The sequence below is a fragment of the Oryza sativa genome, chromosome 6, assembly GCF_034140825.1.
Source record: "Oryza sativa Japonica Group chromosome 6, ASM3414082v1".
NCBI classification, from domain to species: Eukaryota; Viridiplantae; Streptophyta; class Magnoliopsida; order Poales; family Poaceae; genus Oryza; species Oryza sativa.
Genome location: NC_089040.1, coordinates 12339185 through 12359619, shown reverse-complemented (window position 1 = coordinate 12359619; position 20435 = coordinate 12339185). Strand labels below are relative to the sequence as shown.

At 45.0% G+C, this 20435-nt stretch overlaps 1 pseudogene; it reads left to right on the top strand.

Moving 5' to 3' along the window:
* The first annotated feature begins 1793 nt into the window (after nucleotides 1-1793).
* Nucleotides 1794-15818, top strand: LOC136356985 (uncharacterized; annotated as a pseudogene).
* Nucleotides 15819-20435: the final 4617 nt, after the last annotated feature.

Here is a 20435-nt window from a genome sequence, read left to right as displayed (position 1 = left end):
CCACGGGGGTCGCTGGGGAGTCCATGCCTTGTTTATAAGGGGGTGATTATGATCCAGGAAGGTGCGCTGCAGTGGATTGTGTTATGCGAGGGGTATTGTCACAACTCCTTTCCGAGGTACCGTGGTGGTATTGAGGCACATGGTGACATGATGTGGGGTTGTGTCTTGTGGGTACAGTGGTACACCTCTGGCCAGAGTAAAACTATTCGAATAGCCGTGCCCGCGGTTATGGGCGGGTCTAACAATGTCTTTCGTGATTAGTCTCACACCTCTCATCATAGTAAAAGATGCTATAACTGGTAATAATTTGATTAGCTCCTGGTTTGGAATGGTACATTCCTGGTTTGGAGATAGAACTGTGCAGCCGGGGTGGTTGTTCAGAATGGTTGGGCCTATACAACAGGGTATGTTGTATAGTGTTGGATTAATATTGTTTAATTATTACTTAACTGTTTGGTTAAATTCTCAAATGTTTGCTAAATGCTGCTTTTGCAAATGCAAACCCTATTATGCCATCCTTTGTTATCCTGTGCACTTGCATATTTGCTGCGTGGCTTGCTGAGTATGTCATATACTCACCTTGCAATCATTCATCAGAGGAAGGGTTCTACAATGAGGCTGATGGTGTGGAGGATTAGGTGTAGCCTTGGTCAAGCTGCCTGTGGAGTGGAGCCGTCTGCGCCGTTTATTTAATTTCCGCTGCTAGAACTTTATTGATTGAGAGGAACTATCTACCTCTGTAATGACATTTTATTCGCTTATTAATTAGAGTAATATTTGTACTCTATTATCAATTTGTTATTGTGTGCCTCGGCTGATTCCTGGACGAGGGTTCACACACATGTAAGCGTTTGGAATTTTGGATAGAAATTCCGGGCGTGACAAGTTGGTATCAGAGCCTCTTTGACCCTAGGTTATGCCAAATGGTTACCCATAGAAGCCCTCTGAAAAATATTGGAAAAGTAGAACTGTTCTCCTCCCTTTCTCTTTTAATTAAACCAAACTAATGGCACATGCACTTCATAATCTCTTTTAATGGTTCTCATTCAAAATTTATTCCAGTGTTATTAGTACTGTACATCTATTACTGTACTAATGGCTCATTTACCAGCAAAAGTTTTACAATACTGTTTTATTTAATCTTGCTGCAATAAAATAAATTTAGCATGTTGATTTTATAATTTCCTTTCATTTCTTTTGAAACCAGTTATTCAAAATTACAAAATTTGTGACCTCATTTCCAAATGTTTTAATTTATTTCGCAAAGCTTGGTTTACTTTATTTACTTCCCTTTTTACTTTGATTTTCTAACTTTATTCAAATTAATCCAAAAACTTGTGCTATTAATTGGATAAAGGTCTTAACTCCCTCCTTTCACTTGTCTTTAGATGCCGCGTTACAAGCCTGAGTACCTGTTTGGTGTTGAGGGTTTTGTCCAGGAGTTGCGCACGATGTCCTTTGTCATTGGATTTGGGACTGCCCCTTTTTATGCCCAGATTCCTCATGATCGTCATGAAGAGAAGTGCCGAGTCAAAGTCACCTTGAACAGCAATAGTGAAGAGGTCCCCTCAGTGATGTTTGAAGCTGGAGGAAGAAACTACATCCATGCATGTCAGGAGGTGGCAAGGATCGCCATAGGAGAGCTCCGTGATCGCTACAGTGATCAATTGGCCGACACTGAGTATCGCTACCATCCTCGCCAACCTCAGGGAAGTGACCGTGGCAGTTACCTTGAGACTGAAGGAATTGAGAATGATGTTACCACGAAACATTTGGTTGAGATGTTGTGGGCTATGGATGAAAGTCGTGCGGAGACTGTGTTAGCAGCTCAAGATCGTGAAGATCGGAATCGTGGTAAGATTTGCAAGCTAGAAGACAAGGTGGATCGTTTGGAGAAGGAATTAGCCGCATTGAAGGGAGAAGCACCGCCGCAGAAGGCCAGGATTCGTCTTACCGCAAGGAAGAGAGCTTTATTTGTCCCTCGCTATCAACTGGCGCCAAAGGTTCGTGTGGTGGAGAAAGAAGTTGCCCCAGCTCAAGCGGATCCTCCGGTCATCATCATAAGTAGTGATGAAGAAGAAGAATCCAAGCGCAACCATTCCAAGATTGAGTGGGTAGCAACTCAAGATGATGAAGATGAGCCTTCAATTGACCTCCGATGCTTGGAAGAACTAGAGTGACTTGTTAAGTCGTTGTCTTAGATCGTTGTGTTAGTTTGCTTGCTTAAAGTTTGCTTGTGTGTGTCTCGCATGTGATTTACATCAGTGGTGGGATGTAATTGCATGTGTTTGTTTGCTTTTGAGTGTTAGGAAGTTGGTGAGTTTAGTGGTGTGAGAGTCTTTAGTTTGTAATAATGAAACTCAGTTAAGAGCAATAAAAGTTAAAGTAATTCTCTATCTTAAGTAGTTTCCCCCGTTTTCTCTTCTTGTGCCCTGTCCATGCCAGATGGTGAACACTCGTAGCAATGGGAATGGTCCCAACAACCCCAATAACAACAACAATGGAGAGAATCCCACTCTGGCCCAAGTTCTTGCTCAACAGACACAGCTTATGAACATGATGATGCAGCAATTTCAGAATCAGCAAAACCAAGGGAATAATCATGCACCTCCACAGAACAAGTTAGCAGAATTTCTTCGTGTGAGGCCGCCTGTTTTCTCTAGTACCACTAATCCTGTTGAAGCTAGTGATTGGCTGCATGCCATAGAGAAGAAGTTGGATTTACTTCAGTGTACTGATCAGGAGAAGGTCTCATTTGCATCACATCAGTTGCATGGCCCTGCCTCTGAATGGTGGGATCACTTCCGCCTTAACAGGACTACTGCTGAACCTATCACTTGGCTTGAATTCACCGCTGCTTTCCGGAAGACGCATATACCATCGGGAGTAGTGTCTCTCAAGAAGAAGGAGTTCAGGTCGCTTTCCCAGGGATCTCGCTCTGTTACGGAGTATCTGCACGAGTTCAATCGTCTTGCTCGTTATGCTCCGGAAGATGTGCGCAATGATGAAGAGCGCCAGGAGAAGTTTTTGGGAGGACTTAATGATGAGCTTTCTTACCCACTCATGGTTGGAGATTACCCTGATTTCCAGAAATTAGTGGATAAGGCTATTCGTCAGGAGGACAAGTACAATCGCATGGAGCAGAAGAAACGTCGGATTGCTCAATTCAAGACACAACAGGGAAATAATCAGAAGCCGCGTCTTACTTTAGGACCCCAGTCCATGCCACAGGGAGGTTCTTCGTCTGTTGTTCGTCCGCAACGTCAGTTCTTCAACAACAATGCTGGCAACAACATTCGTAATCAAGCTCCACGTCCTGTTGCAGCTCCAGCACAGCAACAACCTGCCAAGAGGGAGCAAGGCAACAAGCCCGTGGTGTGTTTCAACTGTGGAGACCCAGGACATTATGCTGACAAGTGTCCGAAGCCCCGACGCGTGAAGGTTGTCCCTGCCCAGAATAACTCTGCTGTACCAGCATCCAAGGCTCGTGTAAATCATGTCGCTGCTGCAGAAGCTCAAGATGCTCCAGATGTGATTTTGGGTACGTTCCTTGTTAACTCAGTTCCTGCAACAGTACTTTTCGATTCTGGTGCTACACATTCATTCTTATCTATGAGTTTTGCGGGAAATCATGGGATGGAAGTAGAAGATCTTAGACGTCCTTTGATGGTTAATACCCCAAGTAATCAAGCACTCTCTTTGCAACGTAGCCCCCTCTGTCAGAATAGAAATTCAAGGAGTACCATTTCTGGCCAATCTTATCTTGTTAAAATCCAAAGACCTTGATGTCATCCTAGGGATGGACTGGTTAGCCAGACATAAAGGTGTGATAGACTGTGCCAACAGAAAAGTAACTCTCAACAGCTTTGATGGTCGAGTTGTAACTGTTCATGCATTGTCATCTGAGTCTTTAAGGTCAAGACTGAACCAGATAACTTTGGAAGAGATTCCTATAGTCCGGGAGTATCCTGATGTGTTCCCAGATGATTTACCTGGTATGCCGCCTAAAAGGGATATAGAGTTCAGAATAGATTTGGTACCAGGAACAACTCCGATCCATAAGAGACCTTATCGAATGGCAGCCAATGAGTTGGCAGAAGTTAAGAGGCAAGTAGATGATTTCCTACAGAAAGGATACATCAGACCGAGTTCATCACCATGGGGAGCTCCGGTTATCTTTGTGGAAAAGAAAGACCATACTCAGAGAATGTGTGTGGACTATCGTGCACTAAACGATGTGACTATCAAGAATAAGTATCCACTACCCAGGATTGATGATTTGTTTGATCAGCTTAAAGGTGCCACTGTTTTCTCCAAGATAGATCTTCGATCAGGGTATCATCAGTTGAGAATCAAAGAGGAAGATATACCTAAGACAGCTTTTACCACTAGGTATGGGTTGTTCGAATGTACTGTTATGTCTTTTGGACTTACCAATGCCCCTGCTTTCTTCATGAACTTGATGAATAAGGTGTTTATGGAATACTTAGACAAGTTCGTGGTGGTCTTTATTGATGATATTCTTATCTACTCTCGAACCAAAGAAGAGCATGAGGAACATCTTCGCCTTGCATTGGAGAAGCTACGAGAACATCAACTGTATGCTAAGTTTAGCAAGTGTGAATTTTGGTTGTCCGAAGTGAAATTCCTTGGTCACGTCATCTCAGCCGGAGGAGTTGCCGTCGATCCTAGTAACGTGGAATCCGTAACCAATTGGAAGCAACCAAAGACAGTTTCAGAGATTCGCAGTTTCCTAGGCCTTGCAGGATATTATCGGAGGTTTATAGAGAATTTTTCCAAGATTGCTAAGCCCATGACACGACTGCTTCAGAAAGATGTGAAGTACAAGTGGTCGGAAGAATGTGAACAGAGTTTTCAAGAATTGAAAAGTCGCTTAATATCAGCTCCTATTTTGATTTTGCCTGATCCAAAGAAGGGTTTTCAAGTGTATTGTGATGCATCCAAACTTGGGTTAGGTTGTGTTCTGATGCAAGATGGGAAGGTGGTTGCCTATGCCTCTCGACAGTTACGTCCGCATGAGAAGAACTACCCTACCCATGATATTGAGTTAGCTGCAGTCGTTCATGCATTGAAGATTTGGCGTCATTATCTTTTCGGTACTCGTACAGAAGTGTACACCGATCACAAGAGTTTAAAGTATATCTTTACTCAGCCGGATCTGAACATGAGACAACGGAGATGGTTGGAATTAATTAAGGATTATGACATGGGAATTCATTATCATCCGGGAAAGGCTAATGTTGTAGCAGACGCTCTTAGCAGAAAAGGCCATTGCAATGCTACAGAAGGACGACGGTTGCCATTGGAATTATGTAAGGAATTTGAAAGATTAAATTTGGGAATTGTCAGAAGAGGTTTCGTTGCAGCCTTAGAAGCGAAGCCCACTCTAATTGATCAAGTTAGAGAAGCCCAAATTAATGATCCTGATATTCAAGAGATCAAGAAGAATATGAGAAGAGGAAAAGCTATTGGTTTCTTGGAGGATGAGCAAGGAACAGTATGGTTGGGTGAGAGAATCTGTGTCCCTGACAACAAAGATCTAAAAGATGCAGTTTTGAAAGAAGCTCATGATACTTTATACTCCATTCACCCTGGTAGTACTAAGATGTACCAGGATCTCAAGGAAAGATTTTGGTGGGCAAGTATGAAGCGTGAAATCGCAGAATATGTAGCAGTATGTGATGTTTGTCAGCGAGTCAAGGCAGAACATCAGAAACCCGCCGGTTTGTTGCAGCCTTTGAAGATTCCTGAATGGAAATGGGAAGAAATAGGTATGGATTTTATCACTGGTTTGCCCAGAACGTCATCAGGCCATGATTCTATTTGGGTGATAGTCGACAGACTTACCAAAGTGGCTCATTTTATTCCGGTAAAGACAACCTATTCCGGAAGTCGCTTGGCGGAATTGTATATGGCAAGGATTGTGTGTTTGCATGGCGTCCCTAAGAAGATAGTGTCTGATCGAGGCAGTCAGTTTACTTCAAATTTTTGGAAGAAACTTCAGGAAGAGATGGGTTCTAAGCTGAACTTTAGCACTGCTTATCATCCGCAGACAGACGGACAAACCGAAAGGGTGAATCAGATTTTGGAAGACATGTTGAGAGCTTGTGCTTTAGATTTTGGTGGAAGTTGGGATAAGAATCTACCTTATGCAGAATTTTCATACAACAACAGTTATCAAACTAGTTTACAGATGGCTCCTTACGAAGCACTGTATGGTCGAAAGTGCCGCACTCCGCTTTTGTGGGATCAAACGGGAGAACGTCAGGTTTTTGGGACGGATATCCTAAGGGAAGCAGAAGAAAAGGTAAAGATCATTCAATAAAGATTGCGAGTGGCTCAGTCTCGACATAAGAGTTATGCCGACAATCGCCGTAGAGATTTGAGTTTTGAAGAAGGAGACTATGTGTATCTTCGTGTCACGCCTCTTCGAGGAGTTCATCGTTTTCATACCAAGGGAAAATTGGCACCGCGTTTTGTGGGACCTTATAAGATTGTCAGTAGAAGAGGAGAGGTTGCTTATCAGTTGGAGTTACCTCAATCTTTGGCAGGAGTACATAATGTGTTCCATGTGTCGCAATTGAAAAAGTGTTTAAGGGTACCTACTGAAGAAGCTAATCTTGAACAAATATAAGTCCAAGAGGATCTGACTTATGTGGAGAAACCAATCCGTATCCTGGAAACAAGTGAGAGAAGAACCAGGAATCGAGTTATCCGTTTTTGCAAAGTCCAGTGGAGTAATCACTCGGAAGAAGAATCAACTTGGGAACGAGAAGATGAATTGAAGTCAGCTCATCCGCACCTGTTCGCCAGTTCTTCTGAATCTCGAGGACGAGATTCTGTTTAAGGGGGGTAGGTTTGTCACACCCTGAAAATTCAAAATATATAAATTGTTGTTTAAATGGAATTTCTAGAATTAATTTTAAAAGTCTTGAAAAGAAAATCTAATTTTAATTAATAAATTCCAATATAAAATGGGCCCAGATAAAATTTCATTAAATACTTTGCTTAATTCTATAATTCCTAGATTTTTCTGGGATTTATTTGAGCTAAGGAAGTATTTTTAATAAATGGAATTGCATTTAAGAAATAATTTTAATTGAAAAGGTTTTAAAGAGTCTTCTTTTGGCTTTGGGCCGAAAGTCGGCCCAAAACCTCTCTTCTCTCTCCTCGGCCCAGCCGGCCCAGTCAGCCGCCGCGCGCGCGCCCTCGCTGCCGCTGACTGGTGGGTCCCGCTTGTCGGTCGTCGTCTTCCTCGGGCCGGAACCCTAGCGCGCCGCCGCCGAGCCGCCGCCGCTGTTTCCTTCCAATCCGGCCGTTCCTTTCCTTCTCCGGCCGAATCAATAGAGGGGAAATGATCTCCGGGATCTCCTCTACCTTTTCTCCTTTGGAATCTTTGGTTAAATCGCTTTGGAAAGCGTCGGAGACGAGTTCGATTCGGATCGGTTTTCCCTCTCTCCAAGCCGAAGGTTTCCTTCGCCGTTGCCGTCGCCGTGGGCCTTCGCCGCCGCCTCCGAGCCCCTTTAAAAGGACCCCCGGTGTCTCCTCTACCCGTCGCAGCTCTCGCCTTCGCCTCTCGTCGCCGGAAGAGCTCTAGCGCCGTGTGCCCTAGCTTCGCCGTCGCCGCCGCCGCTTCAGCCGTGCTCCGCCGTCGCTCCAGCTGTCGCCGCCGCTCGGGAAGACCGCCGTCGTCATCGCCAAGTCGCCGCCATCCTCGTCCGCCCCTTCGCAGCCGTCGGAACCCGCCGGAGCTTCGTCGCCGTCGACAACCCGAAGGTAGCCGCCGCTTCCTTCTCGTCGCCGTCGCCGTTCGTTGCTTCTCCGCCGTCGTTTTGGTCGTCGGTGTGTTCGCCGTGCCGTCCGCTTCCCGTTGGTGTCCTCCGTTCGTGCCGTAGCGCCGCCGTTCGCCGGTGAGCGTGCGCCGCCCGAGCCGTCCGCTCCGCCGAGCCGCCGCCGTCGTCGGTGACGTCATCGCTGGCGTCATCAAGGCCGTCCGCCGTGAACCGCCGTGGACCCGATCGATCTCGGCCGTCCATCTTGGATCGGTTAGATCTCGGCCGTCCGTTCGTGTGAACCGCCGCCCGTGCGCCGGTCCACCCAAACCCTAGCCCGCTGACGCAATAATCCTTCTTTTCCTTTTCAAAAATAATTCATTATTGCGTCATAATTCAATTTAAACCGATTTAAGTGTTTTAATCCGATTTAATCTTTAAAAATTCATAACTAATTCACCTTAGCTCCGATTTAGTTTGTTCAAGTCTCTAAATTTTTCTAAAATTGAGATCTACACATTAAAAATATCCACATGTACTGTTCATGCTTGTTTATGTGCTGTTTTGGTGATTTTGCTCTTTTCTGCTTAGATTCCGTCGTTTCCGGAGAGTCCGTTTTCGCAGAAGAAGAGTTTGAAGAGTTCCAAGGCCAGCAAGGCAAGTCACACAGATCCCAAACAACCCTTTGAGCATGTTGATCCTATTTAAAGCTATTGTTTCTATTCAACTATTGCATCTATTTTCGAATGTCATTGGGTGGAATTGACCTATTCTTTGTTATGGCCCTTTCGTACTTGATTACCTTATTCCTTGATACCTTGGGTTATATTAATTTGACTAGTTGAGCTTTATTTATATTGGTTCAACTAGATATTAGATATAATTGCTTAGCCCTGCTTAGAAACATTAGTACACTTATGGGATAACTAATGACTCACTATTATTTCATGATGGCTTATTGATAGTTCACGATGGTCAATCGTGATTAGTTAATTAATTAATGTGCCAACTAAAACCTGGTAATGGTGGGTTGTGAGCACATGGTTTTGATGGTCGTGCTCATGGCAATTAAGGACCGGTTCACGAGTTTCGGTTGTGAAACATTTATCGTGCCAACCACAAGCCAGCATGGGCAACGGCTTTATCTTTTGTATAGCATGGTTCATTGCGGGGCACCAGACTGAGAAGTGGCGGAGATAAGCCCACGGGGGTCGCTGGGGAGTCCATGCCTTGTTTATAAGGGGGTGATTATGATCCAGGAAGGTGCGCTGCAGTGGATTGTGTTATGCGAGGGGTATTGTCACAACTCCTTTCCGAGGTACCGTGGTGGTATTGAGGCACATGGTGACATGATGTGGGGTTGTGTCTTGTGGGTACAGTGGTACACCTCTGGCCAGAGTAAAACTATTCGAATAGCCGTGCCCGCGGTTATGGGCGGGTCTAACAATGTCTTTCGTGATTAGTCTCACACCTCTCATCATAGTAAAAGATGCTATAACTGGTAATAATTTGATTAGCTCCTGGTTTGGAATGGTACATTCCTGGTTTGGAGATAGAACTGTGCAGCCGGGGTGGTTGTTCAGAATGGTTGGGCCTATACAACAGGGTATGTTGTATAGTGTTGGATTAATATTGTTTAATTATTACTTAACTGTTTGGTTAAATTCTCAAATGTTTGCTAAATGCTGCTTTTGCAAATGCAAACCCTATTATGCCATCCTTTGTTATCCTGTGCACTTGCATATTTGCTGCGTGGCTTGCTGAGTATGTCATATACTCACCTTGCAATCATTCATCAGAGGAAGGGTTCTACAATGAGGCTGATGGTGTGGAGGATTAGGTGTAGCCTTGGTCAAGCTGCCTGTGGAGTGGAGCCGTCTGCGCCGTTTATTTAATTTCCGCTGCTAGAACTTTATTGATTGAGAGGAACTATCTACCTCTGTAATGACATTTTATTCGCTTATTAATTAGAGTAATATTTGTACTCTATTATCAATTTGTTATTGTGTGCCTCGGCTGATTCCTGGACGAGGGTTCACACACATGTAAGCGTTTGGAATTTTGGATAGAAATTCCGGGCGTGACAAGTTGGTATCAGAGCCTCTTTGACCCTAGGTTATGCCAAATGGTTACCCATAGAAGCCCTCTGAAAAATATTGGAAAAGTAGAACTGTTCTCCTCCCTTTCTCTTTTAATTAAACCAAACTAATGGCACATGCACTTCATAATCTCTTTTAATGGTTCTCATTCAAAATTTATTCCAGTGTTATTAGTACTGTACATCTATTACTGTACTAATGGCTCATTTACCAGCAAAAGTTTTACAATACTGTTTTATTTAATCTTGCTGCAATAAAATAAATTTAGCATGTTGATTTTATAATTTCCTTTCATTTCTTTTGAAACCAGTTATTCAAAATTACAAAATTTGTGACCTCATTTCCAAATGTTTTAATTTATTTCGCAAAGCTTGGTTTACTTTATTTACTTCCCTTTTTACTTTGATTTTCTAACTTTATTCAAATTAATCCAAAAACTTGTGCTATTAATTGGATAAAGGTCTTAACTCCCTCCTTTCACTTGTCTTTAGATGCCGCGTTACAAGCCTGAGTACCTGTTTGGTGTTGAGGGTTTTGTCCAGGAGTTGCGCACGATGTCCTTTGTCATTGGATTTGGGACTGCCCCTTTTTATGCCCAGATTCCTCATGATCGTCATGAAGAGAAGTGCCGAGTCAAAGTCACCTTGAACAGCAATAGTGAAGAGGTCCCCTCAGTGATGTTTGAAGCTGGAGGAAGAAACTACATCCATGCATGTCAGGAGGTGGCAAGGATCGCCATAGGAGAGCTCCGTGATCGCTACAGTGATCAATTGGCCGACACTGAGTATCGCTACCATCCTCGCCAACCTCAGGGAAGTGACCGTGGCAGTTACCTTGAGACTGAAGGAATTGAGAATGATGTTACCACGAAACATTTGGTTGAGATGTTGTGGGCTATGGATGAAAGTCGTGCGGAGACTGTGTTAGCAGCTCAAGATCGTGAAGATCGGAATCGTGGTAAGATTTGCAAGCTAGAAGACAAGGTGGATCGTTTGGAGAAGGAATTAGCCGCATTGAAGGGAGAAGCACCGCCGCAGAAGGCCAGGATTCGTCTTACCGCAAGGAAGAGAGCTTTATTTGTCCCTCGCTATCAACTGGCGCCAAAGGTTCGTGTGGTGGAGAAAGAAGTTGCCCCAGCTCAAGCGGATCCTCCGGTCATCATCATAAGTAGTGATGAAGAAGAAGAATCCAAGCGCAACCATTCCAAGATTGAGTGGGTAGCAACTCAAGATGATGAAGATGAGCCTTCAATTGACCTCCGATGCTTGGAAGAACTAGAGTGACTTGTTAAGTCGTTGTCTTAGATCGTTGTGTTAGTTTGCTTGCTTAAAGTTTGCTTGTGTGTGTCTCGCATGTGATTTACATCAGTGGTGGGATGTAATTGCATGTGTTTGTTTGCTTTTGAGTGTTAGGAAGTTGGTGAGTTTAGTGGTGTGAGAGTCTTTAGTTTGTAATAATGAAACTCAGTTAAGAGCAATAAAAGTTAAAGTAATTCTCTATCTTAAGTAGTTTCCCCCGTTTTCTCTTCTTGTGCCCTGTCCATGCCAGATGGTGAACACTCGTAGCAATGGGAATGGTCCCAACAACCCCAATAACAACAACAATGGAGAGAATCCCACTCTGGCCCAAGTTCTTGCTCAACAGACACAGCTTATGAACATGATGATGCAGCAATTTCAGAATCAGCAAAACCAAGGGAATAATCATGCACCTCCACAGAACAAGTTAGCAGAATTTCTTCGTGTGAGGCCGCCTGTTTTCTCTAGTACCACTAATCCTGTTGAAGCTAGTGATTGGCTGCATGCCATAGAGAAGAAGTTGGATTTACTTCAGTGTACTGATCAGGAGAAGGTCTCATTTGCATCACATCAGTTGCATGGCCCTGCCTCTGAATGGTGGGATCACTTCCGCCTTAACAGGACTACTGCTGAACCTATCACTTGGCTTGAATTCACCGCTGCTTTCCGGAAGACGCATATACCATCGGGAGTAGTGTCTCTCAAGAAGAAGGAGTTCAGGTCGCTTTCCCAGGGATCTCGCTCTGTTACGGAGTATCTGCACGAGTTCAATCGTCTTGCTCGTTATGCTCCGGAAGATGTGCGCAATGATGAAGAGCGCCAGGAGAAGTTTTTGGGAGGACTTAATGATGAGCTTTCTTACCCACTCATGGTTGGAGATTACCCTGATTTCCAGAAATTAGTGGATAAGGCTATTCGTCAGGAGGACAAGTACAATCGCATGGAGCAGAAGAAACGTCGGATTGCTCAATTCAAGACACAACAGGGAAATAATCAGAAGCCGCGTCTTACTTTAGGACCCCAGTCCATGCCACAGGGAGGTTCTTCGTCTGTTGTTCGTCCGCAACGTCAGTTCTTCAACAACAATGCTGGCAACAACATTCGTAATCAAGCTCCACGTCCTGTTGCAGCTCCAGCACAGCAACAACCTGCCAAGAGGGAGCAAGGCAACAAGCCCGTGGTGTGTTTCAACTGTGGAGACCCAGGACATTATGCTGACAAGTGTCCGAAGCCCCGACGCGTGAAGGTTGTCCCTGCCCAGAATAACTCTGCTGTACCAGCATCCAAGGCTCGTGTAAATCATGTCGCTGCTGCAGAAGCTCAAGATGCTCCAGATGTGATTTTGGGTACGTTCCTTGTTAACTCAGTTCCTGCAACAGTACTTTTCGATTCTGGTGCTACACATTCATTCTTATCTATGAGTTTTGCGGGAAATCATGGGATGGAAGTAGAAGATCTTAGACGTCCTTTGATGGTTAATACCCCAAGTAATCAAGCACTCTCTTTGCAACGTAGCCCCCTCTGTCAGAATAGAAATTCAAGGAGTACCATTTCTGGCCAATCTTATCTTGTTAAAATCCAAAGACCTTGATGTCATCCTAGGGATGGACTGGTTAGCCAGACATAAAGGTGTGATAGACTGTGCCAACAGAAAAGTAACTCTCAACAGCTTTGATGGTCGAGTTGTAACTGTTCATGCATTGTCATCTGAGTCTTTAAGGTCAAGACTGAACCAGATAACTTTGGAAGAGATTCCTATAGTCCGGGAGTATCCTGATGTGTTCCCAGATGATTTACCTGGTATGCCGCCTAAAAGGGATATAGAGTTCAGAATAGATTTGGTACCAGGAACAACTCCGATCCATAAGAGACCTTATCGAATGGCAGCCAATGAGTTGGCAGAAGTTAAGAGGCAAGTAGATGATTTGCTACAGAAAGGATACATCAGACCGAGTTCATCACCATGGGGAGCTCCGGTTATCTTTGTGGAAAAGAAAGACCATACTCAGAGAATGTGTGTGGACTATCGTGCACTAAACGATGTGACTATCAAGAATAAGTATCCACTACCCAGGATTGATGATTTGTTTGATCAGCTTAAAGGTGCCACTGTTTTCTCCAAGATAGATCTTCGATCAGGGTATCATCAGTTGAGAATCAAAGAGGAAGATATACCTAAGACAGCTTTTACCACTAGGTATGGGTTGTTCGAATGTACTGTTATGTCTTTTGGACTTACCAATGCCCCTGCTTTCTTCATGAACTTGATGAATAAGGTGTTTATGGAATACTTAGACAAGTTCGTGGTGGTCTTTATTGATGATATTCTTATCTACTCTCGAACCAAAGAAGAGCATGAGGAACATCTTCGCCTTGCATTGGAGAAGCTACGAGAACATCAACTGTATGCTAAGTTTAGCAAGTGTGAATTTTGGTTGTCCGAAGTGAAATTCCTTGGTCACGTCATCTCAGCCGGAGGAGTTGCCGTCGATCCTAGTAACGTGGAATCCGTAACCAATTGGAAGCAACCAAAGACAGTTTCAGAGATTCGCAGTTTCCTAGGCCTTGCAGGATATTATCGGAGGTTTATAGAGAATTTTTCCAAGATTGCTAAGCCCATGACACGACTGCTTCAGAAAGATGTGAAGTACAAGTGGTCGGAAGAATGTGAACAGAGTTTTCAAGAATTGAAAAGTCGCTTAATATCAGCTCCTATTTTGATTTTGCCTGATCCAAAGAAGGGTTTTCAAGTGTATTGTGATGCATCCAAACTTGGGTTAGGTTGTGTTCTGATGCAAGATGGGAAGGTGGTTGCCTATGCCTCTCGACAGTTACGTCCGCATGAGAAGAACTACCCTACCCATGATATTGAGTTAGCTGCAGTCGTTCATGCATTGAAGATTTGGCGTCATTATCTTTTCGGTACTCGTACAGAAGTGTACACCGATCACAAGAGTTTAAAGTATATCTTTACTCAGCCGGATCTGAACATGAGACAACGGAGATGGTTGGAATTAATTAAGGATTATGACATGGGAATTCATTATCATCCGGGAAAGGCTAATGTTGTAGCAGACGCTCTTAGCAGAAAAGGCCATTGCAATGCTACAGAAGGACGACGGTTGCCATTGGAATTATGTAAGGAATTTGAAAGATTAAATTTGGGAATTGTCAGAAGAGGTTTCGTTGCAGCCTTAGAAGCGAAGCCCACTCTAATTGATCAAGTTAGAGAAGCCCAAATTAATGATCCTGATATTCAAGAGATCAAGAAGAATATGAGAAGAGGAAAAGCTATTGGTTTCTTGGAGGATGAGCAAGGAACAGTATGGTTGGGTGAGAGAATCTGTGTCCCTGACAACAAAGATCTAAAAGATGCAGTTTTGAAAGAAGCTCATGATACTTTATACTCCATTCACCCTGGTAGTACTAAGATGTACCAGGATCTCAAGGAAAGATTTTGGTGGGCAAGTATGAAGCGTGAAATCGCAGAATATGTAGCAGTATGTGATGTTTGTCAGCGAGTCAAGGCAGAACATCAGAAACCCGCCGGTTTGTTGCAGCCTTTGAAGATTCCTGAATGGAAATGGGAAGAAATAGGTATGGATTTTATCACTGGTTTGCCCAGAACGTCATCAGGCCATGATTCTATTTGGGTGATAGTCGACAGACTTACCAAAGTGGCTCATTTTATTCCGGTAAAGACAACCTATTCCGGAAGTCGCTTGGCGGAATTGTATATGGCAAGGATTGTGTGTTTGCATGGCGTCCCTAAGAAGATAGTGTCTGATCGAGGCAGTCAGTTTACTTCAAATTTTTGGAAGAAACTTCAGGAAGAGATGGGTTCTAAGCTGAACTTTAGCACTGCTTATCATCCGCAGACAGACGGACAAACCGAAAGGGTGAATCAGATTTTGGAAGACATGTTGAGAGCTTGTGCTTTAGATTTTGGTGGAAGTTGGGATAAGAATCTACCTTATGCAGAATTTTCATACAACAACAGTTATCAAACTAGTTTACAGATGGCTCCTTACGAAGCACTGTATGGTCGAAAGTGCCGCACTCCGCTTTTGTGGGATCAAACGGGAGAACGTCAGGTTTTTGGGACGGATATCCTAAGGGAAGCAGAAGAAAAGGTAAAGATCATTCAATAAAGATTGCGAGTGGCTCAGTCTCGACATAAGAGTTATGCCGACAATCGCCGTAGAGATTTGAGTTTTGAAGAAGGAGACTATGTGTATCTTTGTGTCACGCCTCTTCGAGGAGTTCATCGTTTTCATACCAAGGGAAAATTGGCACCGCGTTTTGTGGGACCTTATAAGATTGTCAGTAGAAGAGGAGAGGTTGCTTATCAGTTGGAGTTACCTCAATCTTTGGCAGGAGTACATAATGTGTTCCATGTGTCGCAATTGAAAAAGTGTTTAAGGGTACCTACTGAAGAAGCTAATCTTGAACAAATAGAAGTCCAAGAGGATCTGACTTATGTGGAGAAACCAATCCGTATCCTGGAAACAAGTGAGAGAAGAACCAGGAATCGAGTTATCCGTTTTTGCAAAGTCCAGTGGAGTAATCACTCGGAAGAAGAATCAACTTGGGAACGAGAAGATGAATTGAAGTCAGCTCATCCGCACCTGTTCGCCAGTTCTTCTGAATCTCGAGGACGAGATTCTGTTTAAGGGGGGTAGGTTTGTCACACCCTGAAAATTCAAAATATATAAATTGTTGTTTAAATGGAATTTCTAGAATTAATTTTAAAAGTCTTGAAAAGAAAATCTAATTTTAATTAATAAATTCCAATATAAAATGGGCCCAGATAAAATTTCATTAAATACTTTGCTTAATTCTATAATTCCTAGATTTTTCTGGGATTTATTTGAGCTAAGGAAGTATTTTTAATAAATGGAATTGCATTTAAGAAATAATTTTAATTGAAAAGGTTTTAAAAAGTCTTCTTTTGGCTTTGGGCCGAAAGTCGGCCCAAAACCTCTCTTCTCTCTCCTCGGCCCAGCCGGCCCAGTCAGCCGCCGCGCGCGCGCCCTCGCTGCCGCTGACTGGTGGGTCCCGCTTGTCGGTCGTCGTCTTCCTCGGGCCGGAACCCTAGCGCGCCGCCGCCGAGCCGCCGCCGCTGTTTCCTTCCAATCCGGCCGTTCCTTTCCTTCTCCGGCCGAATCAATAGAGGGGAAATGATCTCCGGGATCTCCTCTACCTTTTCTCCTTTGGAATCTTTGGTTAAATCGCTTTGGAAAGCGTCGGAGACGAGTTCGATTCGGATCGGTTTTCCCTCTCTCCAAGCCGAAGGTTTCCTTCGCCGTTGCCGTCGCCGTGGGCCTTCGCCGCCGCCTCCGAGCCCCTTTAAAAGGACCCCCGGTGTCTCCTCTACCCGTCGCAGCTCTCGCCTTCGCCTCTCGTCGCCGGAAGAGCTCTAGCGCCGTGTGCCCTAGCTTCGCCGTCGCCGCCGCCGCTTCAGCCGTGCTCCGCCGTCGCTCCAGCTGTCGCCGCCGCTCGGGAAGACCGCCGTCGTCATCGCCAAGTCGCCGCCGTCCTCGTCCGCCCCTTCGCAGCCGTCGGAACCCGCCGGAGCTTCGTCGCCGTCGACAACCCGAAGGTAGCCGCCGCTTCCTTCTCGTCGCCGTCGCCGTTCGTTGCTTCTCCGCCGTCGTTTTGGTCGTCGGTGTGTTCGCCGTGCCGTCCGCTTCCCGTTGGTGTCCTCCGTTCGTGCCGTAGCGCCGCCGTTCGCCGGTGAGCGTGCGCCGCCCGAGCCGTCCGCTCCGCCGAGCCGCCGCCGTCGTCGGTGACGTCATCGCTGGCGTCATCAAGGCCGTCCGCCGTGAACCGCCGTGGACCCGATCGATCTCGGCCGTCCATCTTGGATCGGTTAGATCTCGGCCGTCCGTTCGTGTGAACCGCCGCCCGTGCGCCGGTCCACCCAAACCCTAGCCCGCTGACGCAATAATCCTTCTTTTCCTTTTCAAAAATAATTCATTATTGCGTCATAATTCAATTTAAACCGATTTAAGTGTTTTAATCCGATTTAATCTTTAAAAATTCATAACTAATTCACCTTAGCTCCGATTTAGTTGGTTGAAGTCTCTAAATTTTTCTAAAATTGAGATCTACACATTAAAAATATCCACATGTACTGTTCATGCTTGTTTATGTGCTGTTTTGGTGATTTTGCTCTTTTCTGCTTAGATTCCGTCGTTTCCGGAGAGTCCGTATTCGCAGAAGAAGAGTTTGAAGAGTTCCAAGGCCAGCAAGGCAAGTCACACAGATCCCAAACAACCCTTTGAGCATGTTGATCCTATTTAAAGCTATTGTTTCTATTCAACTATTGCATCTATTTTCGAATGTCATTGGGTGGAATTGACCTATTCTTTGTTATGGCCCTTTCGTACTTGATTACCTTATTCCTTGATACCTTGGGTTATATTAATTTGACTAGTTGAGCTTTATTTATATTGGTTCAACTAGATATTAGATATAATTGCTTAGCCCTGCTTAGAAACATTAGTACACTTATGGGATAACTAATGACTCACTATTATTTCATGATGGCTTATTGATAGTTCACGATGGTCAATCGTGATTAGTTAATTAATTAATGTGCCAACTAAAACCTGGTAATGGTGGGTTGTGAGCACATGGTTTTGATGGTCGTGCTCATGGCAATTAAGGACCGGTTCACGAGTTTCGGTTGTGAAACATTTATCGTGCCAACCACAAGCCAGCATGGGCAACGGCTTTATCTTTTGTATAGCATGGTTCATTGCGGGGCACCAGACTGAGAAGTGGCGGAGATAAGCCCACGGGGGTCGCTGGGGAGTCCATGCCTTGTTTATAAGGGGGTGATTATGATCCAGGAAGGTGCGCTGCAGTGGATTGTGTTATGCGAGGGGTATTGTCACAACTCCTTTCCGAGGTACCGTGGTGGTATTGAGGCACATGGTGACATGATGTGGGGTTGTGTCTTGTGGGTACAGTGGTACACCTCTGGCCAGAGTAAAACTATTCGAATAGCCGTGCCCGCGGTTATGGGCGGGTCTAACAATGTCTTTCGTGATTAGTCTCACACCTCTCATCATAGTAAAAGATGCTATAACTGGTAATAATTTGATTAGCTCCTGGTTTGGAATGGTACATTCCTGGTTTGGAGATAGAACTGTGCAGCCGGGGTGGTTGATCAGAATGGTTGGGCCTATACAACAGGGTATGTTGTATAGTGTTGGATTAATATTGTTTAATTATTACTTAACTGTTTGGTTAAATTCTCAAATGTTTGCTAAATGCTGCTTTTGCAAATGCAAACCCTATTATGCCATCCTTTGTTATCCTGTGCACTTGCATATTTGCTGCGTGGCTTGCTGAGTATGTCATATACTCACCTTGCAATCATTCATCAGAGGAAGGGTTCTACAATGAGGCTGATGGTGTGGAGGATTAGGTGTAGCCTTGGTCAAGCTGCCTGTGGAGTGGAGCCGTCTGCGCCGTTTATTTAATTTCCGCTGCTAGAACTTTATTGATTGAGAGGAACTATCTACCTCTGTAATGACATTTTATTCGCTTATTAATTAGAGTAATATTTGTACTCTATTATCAATTTGTTATTGTGTGCCTCGGCTGATTCCTGGACGAGGGTTCACACACATGTAAGCGTTTGGAATTTTGGATAGAAATTCCGGACGTGACACTTTCCATCGTGCTCTCCAAGGATATCGGTAGCTTTACTTGGCTTCTTGGCGTTAGATTTCTCCATGTAGTATAAGTGAAGGTCCTTGCAAGCGGTGCCCATTGCGGCAAGCACGTCATCTCCAACCAATGGCATGCCTAGTTGGAACTCCTGTTTAGCGACGTGTTTCTTCTTGACCTCTTTGCCCTTACTCTCTTCCTGGCCCTTGCCCAGATCTAGCTTCCTTGGAGCTAGAAGCGAGGCATGCACCTTTCCTCCCCTTCCTCTCCCTTTTGCTTCGGGTTTATCGAGAGTAATTCTCTGAGGGGAAGAGTGTGCCTTCCTACTCTTCTTCATCGATGGGGGTTCATGAATCGCCTTGCTGTCGGCCTCCGTTCGGTCCTCCCCAAAATCCGTGTCGTACTGCAACTGCACATCGTAAGATTGTGCATGACGATCTTGAGCAGGAGGGGCTGAAGGAGCAGAGGCGGGTCTCTTTGGTGGACGACCGCCTGGTGCAGTGGTTGGCCTCGCTGTAACCCTGATCTCAATGAGGTCCTTGGGCCATTGGATGAAGGTACCACGGGCATTTCCTAGTGAGAGGACCTCGTCGTTCGGTGGATACTTCAGAGGGAACAGCTCGTATTCGGGCTTCACCGAATCGACTTGAACTTTTGCACAGTCGGCCCTGAGTTGTGCTCCATGCACTCTTGTCTCTGGGGTCGGCTTGTACGCAAGTCCCTCGGCTGCTGGAACCGTGAACGTCGGCATCACCCTAACTGTGAGGGTGCAGCTCGTTGGTTCCTGCGATAGGTTAATCAATTTTTTTAGAATATTATATATCATATGGATTCGTTAAGTCTTTCATGTATTGAGTAAGTTCACGGTTACCGTTATGTGGTCGACGGTGCTGTCGACCGATGTTGGATTTTCCGCCAACTCAGTTGATGCGCAACTGCTGTGTTTTTGGGTGGGGCTTCCTAACTCTTCGTGCGCAGCAGCAGCGGCGGCCTGGGGGTTTTGTTGCTCTTCTCGGATCTCTTGCCTAATCTTGGCCCTCATCGACTCGAGCTTTTCGTCGAATTCAGATGTCAGCTCAGCTCTTATCGACTCCCGGATCTTGGCTTTAAGGCGTGCATCTTTCTCCGCCTTGTTGGAAGTCCGCTTCTTGTACTGCCACGCGTAGTCTGGAAATCCATACTTCCAGGGAACAGAAGACCCAACGCCCCGTGTCCGTCCACGGTGTTCCTTGTTGCCCAACGCTTTCGTGAGGAGGTCGTCCTCGCGTCTTTGAGAGCAGGCCTCTTGCGAGGCTTGTTGCTCGGCAATCAACTTCTTCTGCATTACAATTTAGTGGGGTTAAATAAACTGCACGATGGGAAACAATGCGAACATCTAGTTTGACTAGACACTTACAATAGCTTCGTATACTCGTTGATCTTCTGCATTTGGCATGAAGATTGTGCCATCATCATTCTTCTGGTACCTGGCCCTGGCCCAGTTCCTAGCCCGAGGGTGTGGGATATCGCCAAACACGAGCGGTGTGCACGATTGAGATGCTTCTTCATCCTCACGCTGCCAT